This window comes from Mustela lutreola, chromosome 6, assembly GCF_030435805.1.
Source record: "Mustela lutreola isolate mMusLut2 chromosome 6, mMusLut2.pri, whole genome shotgun sequence".
In the NCBI taxonomy this organism is placed as follows: Eukaryota; Metazoa; Chordata; class Mammalia; order Carnivora; family Mustelidae; genus Mustela; species Mustela lutreola.
The window spans coordinates 91,432,671-91,450,409 of record NC_081295.1 but is presented as its reverse complement, the minus strand read 5'-3'; the positions used below and the strand labels follow the sequence as shown (position 1 = coordinate 91,450,409).

General features: G+C 50.2%; 1 long non-coding RNA gene across 6 annotated transcripts in view; it reads left to right on the top strand.

Annotated features, from left to right (window-relative positions):
- LOC131834027 (uncharacterized) overlaps positions 1–17,363 on the top strand; it is a 30,922-nt gene extending 13,559 nt beyond the window's left edge. Inside the window, exons 3-6 of one of the 6 annotated variants that reach the window (XR_009354724.1) lie at positions 2,334–2,409; positions 3,673–12,405; positions 13,978–16,202; positions 17,089–17,363. This is a non-coding gene — a long non-coding RNA (uncharacterized LOC131834027). Of the gene's footprint in view, positions 1–2,333; positions 2,410–2,691; positions 2,861–3,672; positions 12,406–13,977; positions 16,203–17,088 lie in introns of those variants that run through there. The other 5 variants (XR_009354727.1, XR_009354725.1, XR_009354726.1 and 2 more) reach the window with 5 other exon arrangements.
- Positions 17,364–17,739: the final 376 nt, after the last annotated feature.

Here is a 17,739-nt window from a genome sequence, read left to right as displayed (position 1 = left end):
CTCTCTCTCTTTCTCTTAAAAAAAAGATAGGGGCACCTGGGTGGCTCAGTGGGTTAAAGCCTCTGGCTTTGGCTCAGGTCATGATCCCAGGGTTATGGGATCGAGCCCCACATCGGGCTCTCTGCTCAGCAGGGAGCCTGCTTCCCTTCCTCTCTTTCTCTTCCTCCCTCTCTGCCTACTTGTGATCTCTGTCAAATAAGTAAATAAAATCTTAAAAAAATTATACGAATTTCTATTTGGATACTCTGTGCACATGTAAAAAAATTAAAATGAGTTTTAATATCAAAAGTACACTGCTGCAAAATTAGCAGTTAGCTTTTCTCTCAGTTGAAAGTTTTCTCAGGGCACGGGGCAGGTTCAGTGGAAAGAGCATGTGATCCTTGATCTCAGGGTTGTGAGTTCAAGATCACAGGGTCATGGGCTTGAGCCCCACATTGGGTTTAGAGATTACTAAAACAAACAAACAAAACAAAAAAAAAGTAAAAGAAAAGGATAGTTTTCAGGGCGCCTGGGTGGCTCAGTGGGTTAAGCCGCTGCCTTCAGCTCAGGTCATGATCTCAGGGTCCTGGGGTCGAGTCTCAGCAGGGAGCCTGCTTCCCTCTCTCTCTCTGCCTGCCTCTCCGACTACTTGTGATTTCTCTCTGTCAAATAAATAAAAAAAATCTTAAAAAAAAAAAATAAAGGATAGTTTTCAGGGTGCATGGCCCCTGGCTGGCTCAGTCATTAAGCATCTGCCTTCAGCTCAGGTCATGATCCCTGGGTCCTGGGATGCAGACCCCACATCAGGCTCTCTGCTCAGCGGGAAGCCTGCTTCTCCCTCTCCCACTCCCTCTGCTTGTGTTCCCTCTCTTGCTGTGTCTCTCTCTGTCAAAGACATAAACAAAATCTTTTTTTTTTTTAGATTATTTATTTATTTGATAGAGAGCACAAGTAGTCAGAGAGGCAGGCAGAGAGAGAGGAGGAAGCAGGCTCCCTGCTGAGCAGAGAGTCCCATGCAGGGGCTCAATCCCAGGACCCTGGGACAATGACCTGAGCTGAAGGCAGAGGCTTTAACCCACTGAGCCACCCAGGTGCCCACATAAACAAAATCTAAAAAAAAGGATAGGGGCTCCTAGGTGCCCCCATAAACAAAATCTTAAAAAAAAAAAAAAAAAAAGGATAGGGGCTCAGGGTCCTGGGATTGAGCCCCGCATCGGGCTCTCTGCTCAGCAGGGAGCCTGCTTCCCTTCCTCTCTCTGCCTGCCTCTCTGCCTACTTGTGATCTCTGTCTGTCAAGTAAATAAATAAAATCTTTAAAAAAAAAAGGATAGTTTTCTAGATTATTGATCTGCTCACTCTTTCTTTTTAGATTACTGATCTGCTCTTGATAAGACATTGTAAATAGAGTTTTTTTCTTTACCTTTAATGTAATCTGTCTAGAAGCACAAAGGTTCTGTTTGCCTTTATTGGATCTTTGATTACAAAAAGAGAAAAAAACCTGAATCTTTTTAATGTTAAAGAGCCAAAGTTTTTTTTTTTTTTTTAAATAACTCTTTAACTTTCTGTATTTGCCTGCAGAGTCTTGTCACTTTGATAACTAGATAACTAAGTATTATGAAAGTGACCTATGATTCTATTTGATCAAGTGCTTTAAACTTTTGATATTTTTCGATGAACCTTCCCCAAATCAAATCCTAAATAGTTCTTTTGGCCTTGACCTAGCTTCGGGTTATTTCAGAAATTTTCCAGAACACCTCAAAGAATTTGTTCCCTCTCCTTTTAAAAAGGGAGATAGCAAACTAATTAGGTTTATTTGATATATTAAATTACATGGGGAGCATTGTCAAATAAGTAATACTAAGCCTTCTTTATATTATGTCTGTATACATGTTCCAGAAATTATGTAATATTCCTGGAAATCTGATGTGACCCAGTATAATGTCAGAGTTTGTAATTCTAATTACTATCTTAAAATGTATGTTCCAAAAATAACCACATGTCTTTGTCAATTGCATTATAATGAACTCTCATCAGTTCTTTACCCAGGTCATTTTTTTTTTTTTTTTTTAAGATTTTATTTATTTATTTGACAGAGAGAAATCACAAGTAGATGGGGAGGCAGGCAGAGAGAGAGAGAGGAGGAAGCAGGCTCCCTGCCGAGCAGAGAGCCCGATGCGGGACTCGATCCCAGGATCCCGAGATCATGACCTGAGCCGAAGGCAGCGGCCCAACCCACTGAGCCACCCAGGCGCCCCAACCCAGGTCATTTTTAAGTCTTTTATCATTTATCAGCAGTTATTGCTGTATTCAGAGACTTCTACAAAATTTCCTGCAACTGTGCTTTATCTTCATAGGAATTCGTGGAAGGGAATCTGACAAGCTCTCTCAAATACAGATTTCTGAAAATGTTCCAATCATACAACTGAACTGGTAAGAACAAAGACTGCCCTTGAATGTCTTTGGAAGGGACTAAGGGCAGGTCCTCCTCACTAGCCAGATGACAGCCAAACTTCAAGGGCTTAAATCTTGGATGTGCATCTTGGAGCTGGAGAAGGCTCCACCTGACCTGGGTCCTACACAGCCCAGGAGACCGCCCATCCACGCGACAAGGAAGAGAAGTAGCCACATCGCGGTAGACTGCTTCCTCCAAGTGGCCTGATCGAGACCTCATGCTTTAACTGAATAGGAAACCTTTCTTTTTTTTCATTCCAGCACTGGCCTGGAAAGATAACATCATCAGTGTCTCTCCGACCATTGCTGAGGGAGGTAACCTTGGCCTTTCAGACTGCTGGATTTGACATCCAAAACTCCTATCTGTCCATTCACCCTGCCACTTTGGTGAAAGTGGTTTGGGCCCTGTCGGGTTTGTCCTTTGTCTTTGGTAGTTATCACTGTCCGTGGGCCTATGAATGTTTAGATGGCTGGGACATAGCCAGGCAATGCCTCTCAGGGTTTCTCAACTCACTGGGCCCCCAGCTTTTTACAAGTGGAATTAGACATCTCATTGGTTGACTCCTCTGGATTTACATCTTCCAGTTAGAAAAGACCTACTAGGAGGCAGGACTTGCTCGCTTTGACAGAGCCATACTTTCCTGGTTAGGAGGAAACATAAATAAGAATATGATCAGGGTGTTTGGGGGGCTCAGTTGGTCAGGCATCTGTCTTCGCCTTGGTCATGATCTCGGGGTCTTGGGATTGAGCTCCCCATTGGGCTCCTGGCTCAGTGGAGAGCCTGTTTCTCCAGCTCCCTCTGCTGCTCCCCTTGATTGTGCTCTCTCTCCCTTTCAAATAAATCAACAAAATCTGAAAAAAAAAAAAAAAAAAAAGAAAGAAAAAAGAATATGATCAGAAACCTCTCCTTAACTCTTAAAAGAGTTAACTCTTAACTCCTCAACTCTTACTCACTAAGACAATAGCGGCCTGACAAATCCTTCCAGCTCTCCAGATGAAACTATTCTTTACAATAGGATAGCCTCCAAGCAAAGAGGTGTCTGAGCTGTGGCCAACCCCACTTGCTGCACCGGGATTAACTCTTCTGGGGAAGTTGAAACTCAATGGCACAAGATCGCAGGGTGTCCCTTTGACTTATTTGATTTTCATTGGTTTGGGTCTGAAGTGCACTCCAGACGTTAGGGATTATCCTGTTTATAATAATCACAATAACTTCCCCGGTGCATTGTGCTCTCTCTAAAGCTTTAAATGGTGTTCCCAGCTGCTGACCACCCAGCATGTGATCTCCTGAAGACTGGACTGTCAGAAAAACAATGAAGAGGACAATGAGCTTAAAAATTATGAACTTTGGGACACCTGTTGACTCGGTGGAGTATGCAACTTTTTTTTTTTTTTTTTTAAAAGCATGAGATTCTTGGGGCGCCTGGGTGGCTCAGTGGGTTAAAGCCTCTGCCTTCAGCTCAGGTCATGATCCCAGGGTCTTGGGATCGAGCCCCACATCGGGCTCTCTGCTCCGTGGGGAGCCTTCTTCATCCTCTCTCTTTGCCTGCCTCTCTGCCTACTTGATCTCTGTCTGTCAAATAAATAAACAAAATCTTTCAAAAAAAAAAGAAAAAAAAGCATGAGATTCTTGATGTCTGGGTTCTGAGTTCAAGCCCCATGTTGGGTGTAGAGATTACTTAAAAACAACTGTGAAGAGAGCCTGGGTGGCTCAGTGGGCTAAAGCCTCTGCCTTTGGCTCAGGTCATGATCTCAGGGTCCTGGGATGGAGTCCCGCATTGGGCTCTCTGCTCAGCAGGGAACCTGCTTCCTCCTCTCTCTCTCTGCCTGCCTCTCTGCCTACTTGATCTCTGTCTGTCAAATAAATAAACAAAATCTTTCAAAAAAAAAAGAAAAAAAAGCATGAGATTCTTGATGTCTGGGTTCTGAGTTCAAGCCCCATGTTGGGTGTAGAGATTACTTAAAAACAACTGTGAAGAGAGCCTGGGTGGCTCAGTGGGCTAAAGCCTCTGCCTTTGGCTCAGGTCATGATCTCAGGGTCCTGGGATGGAGTCCCGCATTGGGCTCTCTGCTCAGCAGGGAACCTGCTTCCTCCTCTCTCTCTCTGCCTGCCTCTCTGCCTACTTGTGATCTCTCTCTGTCAAATAAATAAATAAAATCTTTAAAAAAACAAACAAACAAACAACAATTGTGAACCTGAAGTTGTAACCTATGACTAACCGTAGTCATAGAATGCCTTACATTTTGATCACCTGTCTCAGTTAAGCTTAGAATCTAATCAAAAGGAGATGTTGCTAAAAAGAAAATCACAGGCCCTGCATGGAGTCACTTATGTTAAGTCCCCACATCAGCAAACCAAGACTTAATACCTAAACTCTTTGTCATTTCAATCCCCCCAGGAGTGACGTCTAACCAGCCAACCTGGAAGTCCCCTGGAAGTCCCGGGGGAGCACTAGGAAATTTACAGATAGGCGCCTCCTGTGCCCCTTAGAAGGGAGACCTTACCTAAAACAATACCCTCTTTGCTGGTATAATCCCCTCCTCTTCCCCTCCTCTCTGCCTTAACAAACCTTTCTTCTCTACAGCTGCACAGAGCTTTTTTCTGTTTGCTAGGTGGGATGCTGTTGGATTCATGAACTGTTCATAAAGCCAATTTGATTTTTAAAATTACTCAGTGAAATTTTTATTAACTTCGCCAGTCCACAGTTGAGGAAAAGGAAACTGTCAGAGAAATAAAATAAGTTGCCGAAAATCACCCAGCCCAAAGTTGGCAGCATCTCGTGCTAGGGCAAGGAACAAGAGGTGGGGTCAGCATCTTGCCAGGCTTCCCAGAACCCGCTGGGACTCTCCAGAACCTCTCCAAACCTCAAAGGACCTGCTAGTTTCCAGGCCACCCCAAATGATCCCTGCCCTGCCCCCTTTCTTGGCTCCTTAGAGAGCAACTCTGGGGAGAAAGGGTGGCAGAAGGTGGGGCGCAGAAACCCAACTTTAAGAGGCTCCTTAAGAGAGCATGACCTCTCAGACAATATTTGTAGGGAGCAGAGGAAGGAAGACGGGGGTGGCCTGTGGAGATGATTTTTGGGAAGTGGTGGGAGCAGCAGGGGAGGGAGAGGGTGGCTGACTCGGTTTCATCTTTGAGGCCACAAAGGAGGCAGTGGGCAGGGCTGGTGCAGAGAAATCAGTCACTGGATGGCTGGGGCCAAGGGTTGGGGGTGGGTGTTGGAATCCCAGCCCCCAGCTAAGCATAAGAGGGGTGGATGTCCATGCAAATGGTAAGAAGCTTCAGTGCAGGGCTGCAGGAGGGATTTGAAGCCAGCCCCGCACCCTCCCCCTGTCCAGGACAAAAGTGCACACAGACACAGGAAGGATCTAGATGCATTTAAGGTCAACAGGTCCCCAAGCTAAGGGATCTGGGGGCAGTCTCTGTCCAAGAGACTAAAAAGCTTGCAAACACAGGACCGGGTGCCCAGGCCAGAGATACCAGAGGGGAAACCATGGAAAGATCTGGAAGGATAGGTGGGTGATGTGTAGTTGAGGGGGTGTTGTAGGTGGTCTGGGCTTCTCACTGCAGGGAGTGGCTGGAGGCTGGGGAAGGGGGGATCTGGGGTAGAGACTCCAAGGTCCTTGATCCTTCCTGCGAGGGCAGTAGTTTGGCAGGCAGCAAGTCTCTAAGCATAAAAATTATTTGAAACAGAACACCTTTCAGGCAGGATCGAACTCACTTGTTGCCATAGTTCTCGAAGCTATAGGCCTCACACCCAGGAGTGTTGGTTCATTTCTACCATCAGCTAGCTGGTGTGGGTGTTGGATTTTTGACCTTTGAGATGCCCACACTAACATCTTTGCAGGCCCCAAGAGAAGAGAAGAGGTTAGGGCCCTGTAGGTCCCTAACTTTGCCCAGTGCTATCTCCCCTGATGCTGCCCCTTGGTACCTTGCTCCATAGAGTCAGCTGGGAGGGCCTGCTGTGCTTTTAGCAACCCTGGGACCGCACATAAAGCCGTCAACAGCGCCCTCTAGTTTTGTGACAGTCCTGCCTTCTTCCCTGGAAGTAGGGTGACACCCTGAGAGCTCCTGGGGCCCCTCTTTGGGGCTATGTAAGTGTTTTCCACCCCTGCCAGGAATTCTCTTGGCATAGATACACGAAGACATGGAAGCCAGTGGCATGGACTGTTTATTATAATAACGCCTTCCACGTGAAGCAGAGAAGAGGGGAGCTGTGCCAGGAGGGGTAGTGAGCGGGTAGGTGTGAGCAGGAAAGTGTGGAGAGCCTCCACAGCCACTAGAGAAGTGACAATCTCGGTAAAATATACTGGGGGGAGGGGGAGATGGGGGAATCCAGCCACCAGAAGCAGGCTGGGGAGGAAAGGAAACACAATGGGCTGGGAAGGTGGATGCTGGAGGGCTTGGAGCTGGAGAAAAGCTCGGCATCCGGGGCCACTAGCTGGAGCCCATTCCATCAGCAGAGACCGCAGAGCCCAGAGCAACAAGGAGGCCCCTGCTCTGGGGCCAGAAGCCCCACAGTGGTGGGGTGCTGGGGGTGGTGGGAGCCAGGCTCCTTGAGGATCCTCTATCCCCACATGGTGGTCTGCAGCCACTGTGGGGAGAAAAACAGATCCAAGGATGGGAGGGGGCATGGGCAGGATGGCTGGGGGAGCCGTGAGTGGGGGTGGGTGCCAGAAGATCCCTTCCACGTACCTGGTTCAGATTCAAGCGAATATAGCCAGTATTCTCGGGGTCCATGGATAGAAAGTATGCTGTTTAGGAAAGGAGGCAAGGGGAGGGGTTTGGGAGCTGAGTCTGTGGTTGGTAAGACCCATTTCCCAAGAGGAAGGATGAAAGGGAGGAAGAAGTTGTTCCTTGCTGCTTCCCAGGAAACCCTTTGCCAGGAAAGGGATTAAGGAGAACATCTCATGGCCTTGCCATGAGCCATATGCAAACCCTTATATTCAGGACCTCCACCCTAGGAGGGCAATACTATTGTTGCCCACATTTTATAGATGAGAACAGAGGACAGAAGCACAGAGACATAAATGATTTGCTCAAGGCACAGAGCCACCAAGAGGCAGAGCTGGGATTTGAACCCGTATCACCCATGCTCTTAAGATGGCGTGGTCTGGGAGCCCTGCTACTCGTGTGGGTGTGTAGGAGGCGGCCCCTGGTCCTTAGCCCAGGGTGGGGAGCAGGCAGAGGACTGACTCACTGAACATGGCCTTCAGCCTCAGGAAACAGCTGATGAAGCTGTCAAAATCCACGATCATGTCGTCGTTTGCGTACCTGGCCACCAGCACCTGCGTCACCTTGTTATTCAGCTTGATGCCTGGGAGGGAGGGGAGTGCGGAGGGGGAGTCCAGCCCTCTGGACACTGCTTCCTCCCTCCTTGCCCCCAAACCCTCTCCTGACCCCCTGCTAACCTGCCCTCTCGAGTGCCAAGCGCATCTCATAGGAGTTCAAGGTGCCCGAGTTGTCCTCGTCACACTCTCGGAAGATGTCCTGAAGGGACGGACAGGTGAGGTCGGTCGGGCCGTGTGCATGGAGGGGCGGTGGAAGTAATGAATTGCTTTAGAACAGGTAACCTACAAGGATTGCCCAAGACCCAAGGCTGCATGCCTGGGCCCACTCCCTGAGTGCCCACTCTCGTGACTGTAGGGGACGTCTGGCAAGGAGAGGGGCTTGGAAACCAAGTCAGTGTTCTGAAAGACCCATTCCCAACTGGGCCCTGTGCATGTACCTTTGAGCTAGCTGATTCCTGGGTTATACTGGTTGTTAAATATTCTGACTGGCCAGGACACCAACACTTCAACAGACCTTGTCCTGTTGCCCCACATCAGCTCCTTGCTCGATGGGGAGCCTCTCCCTCTGCCTGCCTGCCTGCCACTCCCCCTGCTTGTGCTCTCTCCCTCACTGTTCAAATAAATAAATAAAATCTTAAAAAAGAAAAAAGATCCTGTCCTGTCCTGTGTATGCGTGTGTCTAGTTGGGGGCTCCTGTTCTAGCATCATCCTTACTAATCCCATCGCTCTTGAGGACCTCCCTTCCTGCCCACCATAAACTGCCCTTGTAATTTTTTTTTTTTTTTTTACCGTCCATTTCTTGATTTTTTTCCACAGGATCTGGAATTCGGGAAGCCCCAGCTTGCCAGAGCCATCTTTCTGAGAGGTGGTCAAGGATGCCAGCGGAGGGAGAAAAGAGGGAAACTTGGGGCTGGGGAAGCAGAGGGGCTCTCTGAGTGGGGGGCCGTGAGGCCAGGGGTTCCTGTGCAAGCACTAGCCAGAATGGGCTTCTTTTGCTACCTCAGAGCCGAATCCCCAGCAGGAAGGAGGGCATGGATGGCCAGAGAGGGGCCACCTCTGGGGGGTCAAGCTTGGGGGGGGTCAGGGGGTCAGCGGTGGGAGACCCCTGGATAAGAAGATACATCCATGAGGTTGACCATACAGCGGCACACGTCTAGGCCGAAGCCCTGGGTCCTGAAGTTTTTGACTGTGAGGGAGGAAAGGGGCAGGAAGACAGAAGGAGTGAGCGGGGCATTGCAGGGGGATGCAGGGAGGGAGGGTCGAGGTGAGGAGGAAGCTGCAGGGAAAAGTTGTGAGTGGGGTCTGGCGGTTGGAAGACTCACGTTTGGTGACCACCTTGTTGAGGAGCTTCTGTAGCTCATACATGCCTATCTCCTTGTCCTAGGGAGGGGGACAGTAAACCTCTACTCTGACACCTTCACCCTGGCCACCTCCTTTGGGCACCCAGCGCTCAGCCTCTCACCTCTCCTCCTGCCACTATCTCAAACAAACGTATGAAGTCCGGATCTATGTCCTTCTCAGAGAATTTCTCCTGCAGGGAAAGGAGTGGGAAAGGAACCCGTTCCAGAAAGTTCCTTCACACTCCCCAGGTGCTTCCTCTCCTCCCTCCACCCCACAGCATCCCCTCACCTCCTGGAGTACCTCAGCATAGTTGGTTTCATCCAGTTCCCTGAGCAAAAGTGAAGGAAGCCTTGGAAATTATCCGGGATCAGGGAGACAGGGATTTTAGTGGGGGTGGTCATGAGGAGAGGTCATGTCATGTATCTGAAGCAATGTGGAACAGGCTGCATGGGATCCAGGTCCTGATTCTGGTTTGCTCCCAGCTGGGACTCCCCCATCGTTGTGCCTCAGTTTCCCTGACTTAAAATGGGGGTGGAGTTGGGGAGGACCTGATGGTTGCTCGCTAAGGGTGACATCCTGGAGCTCTTGGGCAGGTGGTCTTGGAGGACCAAGGTAGGGCTCCTCACCAGGACTCGCTGTGCTTCTCTGTGAAGACCCGAAGCAGGAAGTCAGCATCCTTGTGGGGCTCAAAGGTGGAGGGAATGATGACATATTCCCCTGGAGGCAGCCGGAGATGGCTGGTCACCTCCCGTGAGTTAGTGAAGATCTCTGAGAAGCCGTGGTCCTGATACTTGATGAAGAAGTCCTTCTTCAAGCGAAAATCCTGGATGTTCTGAAACTATATGAGCCTTGGAGGTGGGTACAGGGCTGGCATGGGAGGGTAAGGAGAGGCGGACCCCAAAAGTGAAGCTACACTGGGCACAGTTTGTGGGAGGCGTCACCACAAACTGACCAGTCCTGGACACCACCCAACTGGCAAGCAATCCCAGGAAGATCTCCTGCCCCAACTCCCACCTGGGGCCCCAGGGCACTGGAATCCTAACCCAGAGGCCTCCAGCGGCCCTGAGAACCCTTTGCTGAAATCCACCCTTTGCCAGAGGTGGGGCAGCGCCTGCCCAGAATCAAGCCCCATGTCTTCTGTACCTCCTTTGGGACCTAGGAGAGGTCAGAAAGAGAGAGAGGTGAGAACCCCAGGATGGTGAAGGTGAAGGGGCTCAGGCCGTTAGAAGCCAGGAGGTGTGCGTGTGTGTGCGTGTGTGTGTGTTAGGGGAAGTTAAGAGCACTGGGACACTGGTGATGGGGTGGGGCATGGGCTTGAATAGCTCAGAGTCCTAGTGTTAATACTGATAGTCCCTAAGTTTGGAAGAGCAAGGTACAGTTTATACAAAGGAAAAAGGAGAGCATTTTCCTGAACGCAAGCATTTTCCACGGAACACTCCTACCCTGCAGGAAGTTCATAGGTGATTACTGAAATTGAGCACTGAACATACTTCTGAAAAGGTGGCTTAGACGAAGATAAATGGGTTGTTCTCCTATAGGGATGACCAGAGCCTTTAACACGCTGATGCTCTATAGATCTCTGGGTGGAAAGCAGAGAATATAGCTTTTCCCGAAGGACCACATCTAACCTTGGAAATATCTGGAGGAATGTCTGATGTCTGTTAACCTGGTGGGTTCACAGACTAGAAGGAGGGCAAGACTTGTGTCTACGTTTGTTCACTACTGCCCCAGTGGAGACTGGACTGGGGCCTGGTACATAGCGGGAGCTCCATAACTTTTTGAACAAATGGTCATTTATAGGATTTTGCAAAGTATGATTTTGGAAACATTGTGAGGGATTTATCTTGGCTGCTGGAGTCAGTGCTCGGTGTGGGGTATCTGTGGGGAGACTCGAGGATGGTGCAGAAAAGGCTCAGAGGGTCTGGGAATTAGGACACAGGCTCTGGGGTGTCAGAACACAGCCTTGGGGGTGCAAACTTGGGCAAGTAGCCTCATCCCTGACGTTCCATCTCCTTCCTCTTTCCTATTCGTAAGGGCTTTGGAAGGGTGTTGCAGGGGTGAGGCCAGGAGAAGGAGCAAGACTGGCTGGGAGAACCGCCGGAGTGCCCACCTCGTAGATGACAAAGCCAATGGTCTGCAGCTGGGCTCCCCGGGGCCGCGCCTGTCGCCAGTTCTTCTGCATAAGGGCCACCAGGCAGGTGCACACGGCTTGGTTGTCCTCTGGGTTGTCCTCATCATCCTCCTCAGGGAGAGAGATCCTAAACTGGGGGTTGCTCCAGAATGTGTCTGTGAATGAAGCAGGTCAGCATGGCTCTGCCCTTCCCTGGGGTGGACGGGCTGCCCAATCCCGGGCCTGCCTCCTCGACAGGGCTGGGTGGGATCCGTGGGGCCCCTGTGTCCCCTCACACACCTGGGTGGTTCCTACAGCCTCCCGCGTTGCTGCCGCGCCGCCAGCTGCCCTCATAGAAGGTGGTGTGCCAACAGGTCTTGTAGTCCCCGGAGAGGGCATCGGGCGTCAGGTGACAGATCTCCAGCAGCGTGAAGTTGTCCAGGAAGTCTTTGTAGGACATCCTGTGGGGTGGGGGGACAGAGGGCAACGGCTGGAGCCTGCGGCATCCCCATACCCATAGCGCTTCCCCCCTGCCCCCCGCCTAAGGAGCCTCTCCATCAAAGGCACAGGTGGGAGGGTGGCAGAGGAAAGGAAGGAAGCCCACCCCAAGCTGTACTGACCAGAACTCCCCGTCCTCCTTCCGGAGCAGGAGCTGGTTCTGGAGGTCCGGAGACACACTTTCCCACTCCCTGGCGCTGGAGCAGAGACAGGCAATGGAGGGACAGGGGCAGGGCTAAGGAGGCATTTGATCCTCCCCAAGGGATTCCCCCACCCCTGAATGCCTGCCTTGTGGGGCTCCTGAGTTGAATGGAGAATCTCCTGGGGAGGGCTTGGCCAGTTTGTCAGTGGCACTGTCTCGCTCTGCCCCTCACCCCTGACAGTGCTGGTCAGGGACACTTACTTGTCACTCCAGGCTCCATTCCACTCGATCCGGCCCCAGGGATTCCGGACCCGAATCAGGGTTTCTGCCCGACCTTGGTACCAGACCTGGTGGGAGGATGTGGCCCAAGGTCAAGGACCTCAGGCAGGAGAGATTCTCTGCCTTCTCCTGGGTCTCCGGGGAGGGTGTGGTTGGCAGACTCACATCCTGGATGCCGGTCACGGAATAAGCATGCCCTCTCACCAGCATCTTCTGGGTCAAGGTCTCCAACTCACTATTGCTGGTAACCTGCGGAACAGAGAAGGAGAGGAAGTCAGGATCCAGTCAGAGGCACTGGGGCCCGCAAAGAGATGTGAGCATTCTTGGGGTTCAGTTTTTTAAAAGATTTTATTTATTTGAGAGAGAGAGCACGAGCAGAAGGAGGAGCAGAGGGAGAGGGAGAAGCAGACTCACCACTGAGCAAGGAGCCTGATGCAGAACTTGATCCTAGGACCCCAGGATGATGACCTGAGCCGAAGGCAGATGCTTAACTGACTGAGCCATCCAGGTGCCCTGGGATTCAGTTGTTGTTGTTGTTGTTGTTGTTGTTTTTTAATTAAACCTGGTATTTGCAAAGAATTGTAGATTCCCAGGCAGTTGTAAGAAATAATCCAGGGAGGGGACCTGGCTGGCTCAGCCAGTACAGCAGGCGACTCTTGGTCTTGGGGTCATGAGTTCAAGCCCCGCACTGGGCAGGAAGCCTACCTTAAAAAAGAAACAATCCAGAGAGAGCCTGCGCTCTCCAAACCCCCATGGTAACATCTGGCAAACCTATAGTACAATATCAATACCGGGACGCTGAGGTTGATGTAATGTGTCAGTCTTCTACAAATGTCCCCACTCTCACCAGTAGTCCTTTGTGTATGTTCTGTGTCATTGTACCACGTGGGTAGTACCCTGCCCCACAAGCAGGGTCCCACAGCAGGACCATCCCAGCACCGGACATATCCTCTGTGCTGCCCTCTTATGACCATGCCAGCCTCTTCTGGCTACGCTCCTCCCTGCCCTCTCACAATGGCTCATCTGTTCTCCACTTCCAATTTATTTTTATTTTATTTTATATTTATTTATTTATTCAGTTAGGAGATAGAGAGCATGTAAGTGCGGGGGCAGTGGGGAGAGGAGCAGAGGGAGAGAATCTTCAAGTAGATTCCCCGACCCCTGCTGAGCATGAACCTGAGCCTGGCAGATCCTAGGATCTGAGATCTTGACCTGAGCCAAAATCCAGAGTCAGACACTTAAATGATGGAGCCACGCAGGCGCCTCTGTTCTCCATTTTAAAAACATTTTGTCATTTTGGGGCACCTGGTGGGCTCAGTTGGTGGAGTATGCCACTCTTGGCCTCTGGGTTGTGAGATTGAACTCCATGTTGGGTGCAGAGATTACTTAAAAATAATATCTTTTTAAAAAAATTTTATTTATTTATTTGACAGAGTGAGACACAGTGAGAAAGGGAACACAGGCAGGGAGAGTGAGAGAGGGAGAAGCAGGCTTCCCCCTGAGCAGGGAGCCTGACATCGGGCTCGATCCCAGGACACTGGGATCATGACCCAAGCTGAAGGCTTAATGACTGAGCCACCCAGGCACCCTAAAAAAAAATCTTAAAAGGGGTGCCTGGGTGGTTCAGTTGGTTAAAAGGTTAAATGTTTAACTCTTGACTTCAGGTTCAGATCATGATCTCAGGGTGGTGAGATCGAGCCCAAGTCGGGCTCTGTGATGAGTGTGGAGCCCACTTGGGATTCTCTCTCTCTCTCTCTCTGTGTCTCTAAATAATTAATAATAATAATAATAAATAAAATAAAATCTTTAAAAAATTTTGTCATTTCAAGACCATTAGGGAAATGGAATCATACAGCATGGAACTCTCTTGGCTTTTTTCATTCAGCATATTTCCCTTGGGATTCATCCACGTAGTTGCGTGTATCAATATTTCATTTCCTTTTATTGCTGAGTCATGGCCTATGGCATATGTGCACCACAGTTTAATGATTCATTCATCGAAGGACATCTAGACTGTTCCCAGTTTCTGACCACGATGAATAAAGTCACTGTGAGCATTTGTGTGCGGGATTTTGTGTGGACATAAGTCTTCACTTCTCTGGGATAAAAGCCCAAAAATGCCAACTGTGGAGTCATATGGCTGCAGTCTGGGCTCATTTATTTATTTGAATAAATATTTGCTGGGTGTGTATAGTATGCCAAGCAGCACCCTGAGTCCCGGCATACAGCAGTGAATGAGACAAGTCACTGCCCTCACTGACTGAAACAGCCAGGAGAAGATAGACTGTGAATAATGACATTGATAAGTAAGACCATGACAGAGCACCATAAATGTTAAGATGAAAATAAAAACAAAGTAGAGAGCATATGAGGTTAGGAGCAACTGATTTAAATTTGGAGGTGGAGAAGAGAAGCCAAAGTAGGGGCATTTGAACTGAAATGTAAATGAGAAGGAGCTAGTCATGCAGCTCTCTGGGGGAAAGACCCTTCTAGGTGAAAGCCACAGCAGGTGCAAAGGCCCTGAGGCAGGACCAGGAATGGCTTACTTCGATGGAGCAGCCCATGAGGGAGGATCGCTCGATGGCCTTCCTAAGCATCCTCAGCAGGTTCCGAGGGGGCTTCTGGAGTTGGAGGCTATAGGTCACACCCCCCGTGAAGTCCTCAAAGCCCTCCACGGTGTTGCCCCCTGACAGCGCTTCATAAGACCCGTTCAGCCTGTGGGCAAAGAGAGGGCACTTTTGTGCTCCAGGATAGAGAGGTCAGCTTGGGCATGGGAGGGTGAGGGGAGGGAAGGAAGGGATGCCCTGACCTCCGTTTGCTTTTTCCCCTGATTCCAGTTGCCCCCCTAGCTGCCAGCTCTCAGGGAAGGCTTGGAGGCATGCCCAGCTTGGGACACTCACTTGGCATATGCCTTCTCCAGCAGGGCGCTCCAGAACTCAGTGCGCTCGGCGGAATGCACGAACACCAACTTGCCATTCTTTGTGGGCAGCCGGTCGTCCACCACCACATCCACCCACTGCCCAAACTGCCAAATCTGTGGGCAGCAAGGTGGACCTCAGTGGGGCTTAGGGTATCTGTCTGCCCAGGCCTTCCTCCAAGCACAGGCGTGCACCCCCTCCCACACACCTCCACACCCCCACTCCTACTCCCCCCACGCACGCCCCCACCCCACATCCCCCACTTTTCCCCTGGGCGCGTGTGCGCGCGCGCACACACACACACACACACACACACGCACAAGCCTTGTATAAAAACTGTGTTACTCGAGCACCTCCTGGTGGCCAGGATCAGGGACACGCCTGAGGCGGACAGGCCCCTCCCCTGAATGGCTGAGGGGTGTGGGAAAGGCAATGAAAAGCTTGAAGCTTGCCTCCAGCCTCAGCTCCAGTTTCTGCCGGGCCTCCAGAGAGACACCAGCCGCATTTTGACCTTGGGCTTCAGGATTTCTGAGGTTTTAAAAAAACTCTTGTGATTCTCAGAAACATTTTTGTGATGTGAGGAATTTGTCCACATGTCACTAAACTGAAGGAGCAGATTACAAAAATAATGTGACCCTGACTGACTGTTGACTCCCAGTGTCATATACACAAAACACATAAACACACACACGCACATGCACACACACTTCTACCAAGAGGAAGAGACAGAGAGACAGAGAGGGAGAGAAAGAGAGAGAGAGAGAGAAGCAGAAGGAGAGCCACAAACTGATAACAATTATTTTCTCTCTGGGCTTTAAAAAATCAGCCTACCTGATTTCTTTAGTGAGCAGACATTTCTCTGATAATTAGATAAAAGCCCACCCTAATAAATGTTATTTTTCAAAAAGAAAAGAAAGGTAAATTCCAAGCACATGTCATTCTTCTTCTTCCTCCCTCCCCTTTTTTTTATCTGTCTGTCTCTCTCATACACACAGCATAAAACAACTCTGGCTTTCAAATCATCCTTCACCTGAAAATGGAAAATGCCAGCATAGTTTTTCCTGAAGCTCTGCCCCCTGGGTACCACACGATACAGCAGTTTGGGGCATGTGGTAAGGGAGCCAATGGCAGCCAGCAGCCAGCAGTCCCCTGGAAAGACAGGAAGGGGGTTGCCTCTCAAGCCCTCCCATAGGTGAGTGTGGGTCCCAGAATCCAAGCCCTAAAGGAGCAGGAACAGCCTCTGTGGCCCCTCCCCCACAGAGAAGCGCCTCCTTTGACCCTCCCCCTGAGGAATGTTCAGGAAGGAATCTGTAGGGAGAAACTGGGCTGAAGCGAAAGGCTCTGGGGGCAGGGTGGAGGGTGTTGGCTGTGAGCCTCTTTTCCTTTCCTATTAGGTAACAGATTCACAAATTAGAGCCACATACTTTGGTTTTTGGATTTGAGGAGGAGATATTTGGCCTTCATCTTGCTCCTTACCCTGAGAACTGCTGTGGATATCTGCTTTGTGGAGACAGCCAGTATTCTCCCATCCCTTGAACAAATCCAGTCATCTTCCCCATACTGCCTGCCTTCTACTTCTACTCTATGATTACATTGGTGTAATAATCAAGAAAGCACTCCCTGATGTCACCCACTTAATACTGGAGACCCAAGCAGCTTAGTCTGTACCCCAGCTGGGTCCCTGGGCCTAGGTGTTGATGGGGGCTAACGGCAGTATCCCTAGGCCAAGGTCATCTATTGAACTCTCTCTCCTGGGTACCTCAGACTTTGCTGGGTGGGGCTGCGGGTGCGGTGGTACCCTGAGTGAGTATTCCAGGCCAGGCTGATGCCGCGGGTACTGGGAAAGCATCTGTGATTACCAATGCCCTCCTGGATGCCTTGGGGTACCCTTGCTGAGGGGAGGCAGAAGGTGGGGAGGGAAAGTTATGGATATTCCAATCCTCCATTGCCAAAAGGACACATAACCAGGAAGAAGCCGGTTCTCCTCCCACAGCCCAGTGAGCCACAGAGGCAGACATGGGGCCCAGGGTTTCCTTGGCTTCCTCCCTGCCCACAACCTGCCCTTTTCTCTGCCACAGATTCCACAGAACTCAGGCTCTAGTCTTATCCCTGGAGAAACAAGCAGGATTTGGAGGAACCCTTCCTGAGGGAGGAAGCTATCCCTTGGGGCTGTCATAGGAACCCGTGGGAGAGTGGGCTGAGGAAGCCAGTGCTCCTTTATTTGATACATCAGACTGAGGAACTCCTGGCACCTGCAGTGGCTTAGAGGTATGTCCACAAGCTCTTTGTCAATCCTCCCCTCAGGAAGTGGAGCCTAATTCCTTCCCCTCAGGTGAGGAGTGAGGGTCAGATTTCCAGCTTGCTTCGAACAAATGGGATATAGCGGAGGTGACCTGAGTGTTCTCCTGAAAGGAGGCTGCAAAAGGCATGATGGTTTCCTCTCTGTTCTCTCTCAGATCACTCTGTCTGGGGCAACAGCTAACAAGTTGTGCAGACACTCAGATGGTCCTAGGGGAAGCCTGATATCTTGACTGTAGCCTCATGAGAAACTCTGAGCCAGACCCTACCTGGTATGTTCCTCACAAATTATGAGGTGATAGATGTTTGTCATTGCTTTAAATCACTAAGTCTGGGGGCAACTGATTGTTTAGCAATGGGTAACTAACAGACCACCCAGCTTACTCCCAGACCTAGACAGCAACAGGAGGGACTGGAATCGCACCAGGCGG